The sequence below is a fragment of the Canis lupus genome, chromosome 14 (assembly GCF_011100685.1).
Source record: "Canis lupus familiaris isolate Mischka breed German Shepherd chromosome 14, alternate assembly UU_Cfam_GSD_1.0, whole genome shotgun sequence".
NCBI lineage: Eukaryota > Metazoa > Chordata > Mammalia > Carnivora > Canidae > Canis > Canis lupus.
The window spans coordinates 55,704,537-55,708,622 of record NC_049235.1 but is presented as its reverse complement, the minus strand read 5'-3'; the positions used below and the strand labels follow the sequence as shown (position 1 = coordinate 55,708,622).

Sequence of the window (4,086 nt, the reverse complement as noted above, 5' to 3'; positions counted from 1 at the left end):
CCCCAGCTACTTAGATAAGGCAAGAGGCCCTGTGGACCTACCCCACTCATTTCCACTTCCCAAGGGGAAAAAAACTCAGTGAATATGCTGCCTTTAGATTAAACATGAAAAATTTAAAAATTTAACACTAATTCACTTGCTAGAAGTACCAGAAAGAAGAATCAAGAAGGAATTTTGGAGATACTTTTGGTGCAAAAAGGTGTTTTTATTAAAGCACAGGGACAGAACCTGTGGGCAGAAAGAGCTGCATTGTGATTGTGAGGAGCTATTGATTATATACTTTTTTTTTTAATTTTTAATTTTTTTTTTGATTATATACTTCTTAAAAAAAATAGATTTTAGGGGATCCCTGGGTGGCGCAGTGGTTTGGCTCCTGCCTTTGGCCCAGGGCGCGATCCTGGAGACCCGGGATCGAGTCCCACATCGGCCTCCCAGTGCATGGAGCCTGCTTCTCCCTCTGCCTGTGTCTCTGCCTCTCTCTCTCTGTGTGTGTGTGTGACGGTCATTAAAAAAAAAAAAAAATAGATTTTATTTATCTATTTCAGAGGGAGACAGAGAGAGGGAACCCAAGAGCAGGGGGAGGGAGAAGCAGACTCTGCTGAGAAGGGAGCCGGATGCTGGCTCCATCCCAGGACCCTGGGATCATGACCTAAGCCAAAGGCAGATGCTCAACCTCAACCCACTGAGCCACCCAGGCACCCCTGATTACATAGTTTTAAGTTGGGAGGTAGAGATAAAGGAAGCCTCTAAAGGGATTTTTCATATGTTAAAGATTTATAGGATCCTGGAGATCTGGCTATTGTCAAGCTAAGGTTGCTTTTTGCCTCTAGCAAAGTATTAACATTAAGGCCCTTGTGAGCTCCTTGAGAAATGTCATACTCTACCTATTTCAGGTAACGAGTCAGTGGGCTGCAAGTTGTAAGAAAATGTAATACTATCTACATTTCTTTTGCCTTTGTTCTCATCACACCATCTTCGATCCTTCTGATGTCACTCTTCTCCAAAAGACTTTGGTCTCTTATTCGACCCCAGTAGCCACTACAGTGACCCTCTTGGAAAGGATTTCAACTGATTTTCAAGAGAATTCAACTCAAAAGTACCTGTCCATGACTGCTCAGGCACTACTCCCTTTCTGCCCTAGGGCCTCCTTGTTGATGGTTAGGAAGAAGATACTATGGGATCTGGTTAGTGCCCGTGTAAGTGTGACTGGGAAATGAGGAGGTAATACCCTGTAGTTAGCTCTGGGGCCACTCATTAGGCAAGAATACCAGACCACCCAAAGTGCTGGCCAAGAATGAGGGAATCTAAAATGGGTAGTGAAGGGGGCAGAAGATGAGGTGAATGTAAATTATGGCCTTCTTGTGCTATGAGCTATAGACACAGGAACTGAAGTTGGTTTCACTAATTTTCTTGCTAGAAGTCCCCTGCTTTGCTGGATTGCACTCTGTAACAAAGTAGTTGCACATACACTTTAGCTTCTCTCTGCTTTCTGGGGAAACTGGTTAAGATGTTGGTTTTTGAAAACTGGTCATTGGTCATGTATATAAATGAAAATCTGTGGAGGTGCACATTAGACTATGGGAAGGATTTTTGTCCTCTTTAGGCCCATGAAGAGAATCCTCGTTGCTCACCCACTAGTAGATCACAGTGTATCATCCTCTGAGACTCACTGATTCATAGGATTTTATCAAGGATCATGTTACGGTGCTTGTGAGTTGGAATTCTTCCAGTAATTTACATAATTTAGTTTTCTTTTTTTAAAAACAACTTTTAAGGCATTTGTTTTAAAGATTTATTTATTCATCTTAGAGAGTGAGTACCTGCATGGGTGGGGCAAGGGGCAGAGGGAGAGGGAGAGAATCTCAAGCAGACTCTGAACTGAGCATGGAACACAACTCAGGGTTTGATCTCTTGACCCTGAGATCATGTCCTGAACCTAAATCAAGAGGTGGCTACTTAACTGACTGAGCCCCCCAGATGCCCCTATAATTTAGTTTTCTAACAATATTGGTTGATGACAAGTATTAGAAAAGTACTGCTGAACTATAAAATTCTCAGTAGAAATTTTGAGAGCTCTGGGGCAGCAGTTTTACTGCTGGTATTTTTTTGGGAGGGGTGCAAGTTACCATGTTGAAGCTGGGAATGATTTGGCAGCCCGGGTGGCTCAGCGGTTTAGCACCGCCTTCAGCCTGAGGGTGGTCCTGGAGACCCGGGATCGAGTCCCACGTTGGGCTCCCTGCATGGAGCCTGCTTCTCCCTCTGCCTGTGTCTCTGCTTCTCCCTCTGCCTGTATCTCTCGCTCTCTCTCTGTGTCTCTCATGAATAAATAAATAAAATCTTAAAAAAAAAAAAAGATGAAGCTGGGAATGACAGTAGATTGGAACAGCAGGGTTGAAAGCCTAGATTGGGCTAGTTAAGGAAAGACTATGGGAAAAGTTTTCAATTAGCAATAATCGCCTCGGATAAACCTCACTGGCTATGACACTGCCACTATGCAAAGCTTAAGGAAAGACTATGAATGAAGTTTACAGGAATGATCAGAATGAAGGAATCACAGAAACCTGAGTGGCAACATAACAGATGCTCTGACATATGAGACCAGTGGTCAGAGGCCAGGAAGCAGGCTGGGGTTAGAATTCAGGAGAAGACAAAGCCATAAGCTGAGCTGATGTATTTGTTCAAAATCAGGGTAGCAGTAAAGGCACCTGGTGAAGACACCTGGAAATTAAGACAAGATCTCCTTCAGATAGCCAATCTTATATATGCTTTCTGGGTCTTTCTAGACTTCAGGGAGTTTAGTGGCCTAGGGTCTGAGGTTTAAAGACTGATGAAGGACAACAATTCCCTACAACAGGCAATTTGAGAATTTTAAAGAAAAAGGAACTTTAGCTTCTAGAAAAATGTTAGTGACTATTAGTAGATTCCTATAAAAGAGAGAGCAATGTAGAATCAGCACAGGCCATATTTCTTCTGAGTTTTTCTTCCTTTTTCTTTGGAGCCTTTGGCTTTTATTTCCAGCTTGTTCTTTGAGGTGCAGACATACCTTTGAGGGCACAATGTGGACCCGAGCAATTGCTCAGCATTTAGTTAGCTGAGAAGAACTAATTTAAAATAAGATTGATAAAGATCTACTTTCTCCTTGGTTTATGTTAAACTGTCCTCCATCTGCTGGTGGTGACTCCTATTGCTAGTAAGAAACTTTCCAGAATAAATGGGAAGCATGCAATTGTTTTAGGAGATAGACTGATTTTCTGTAGTATGTCAATTACTATTTCTTGTCAGAAGCAAAAAGCATGGAAATACTTAGATCTTAAGAGAGAGTAGAACTGAGATGGCTGGGTGGCTCAGAGGTTGAGGGCCTGGCTTAGGCTCAGGTCCTGATCCCGGATCTGGGGATCGAGTCCCTGCATCGGGCTCCTTCTGAGGAGCCCGCTTCTCCCTCTATCTGTGTCTCTGCTTCTCTCTCTGTATCTCTCATGAATAAATAATAAAATATAAAAAATAAGAGCGAGGACAGGACTTTCTTTTCTTGTATATTCTTATCTCCTTCAATTGTTAAGAGTTGCTAATTAATGTCCCCATATGATAGATATGGAAAGTGAAGCTCTAAGAGTTAGGCAATTTTCAGAGTAAGTACAGATGTCATGCCAGCTCTGTCAGGTTCCAAAGCCCAAGCTCTGTCACTAAAATGCCCTTCAATTATTTTCATCTATCCACAAATGACAAGAGAATCTTTATGGAGTTTTCTTTTTGAGAATTCCACTCTTTTGTCACCATTCTTGTGTACTTGATTTAGAAGTTCAGGAAATACTGAAAAATTCAAATGAGGCAGTATCCGTGAAATTGTTAAAAATTATTTAGTACTGTCTATTCAAATATTGGTTGTATTGAGACAGATAAAAGGACAAAGCCCCTCAAAAATTAATTTGGTTTTAACACAAAGTCCCATTGTAAAGTGCAAAGATTAGCTACAGAAATGTATATAGAGCGAGACATTCATTAGAATAGGAAAAAGAAGAGGAGCTCTATGCTCAACTTAGGGAAAGAATCATGAAGTCTTGGCTAGCAGAGACCTTTAAGACTGGG

General features: G+C 41.7%; 1 pseudogene; it reads right to left on the bottom strand.

The window, feature by feature from the left end:
• Positions 1–2,420: 2,420 nt before the first annotated feature.
• LOC119867677 lies at positions 2,421–2,502 on the bottom strand (annotated as a pseudogene).
• Between the last annotated feature and the right edge of the window lie 1,584 nt (positions 2,503–4,086).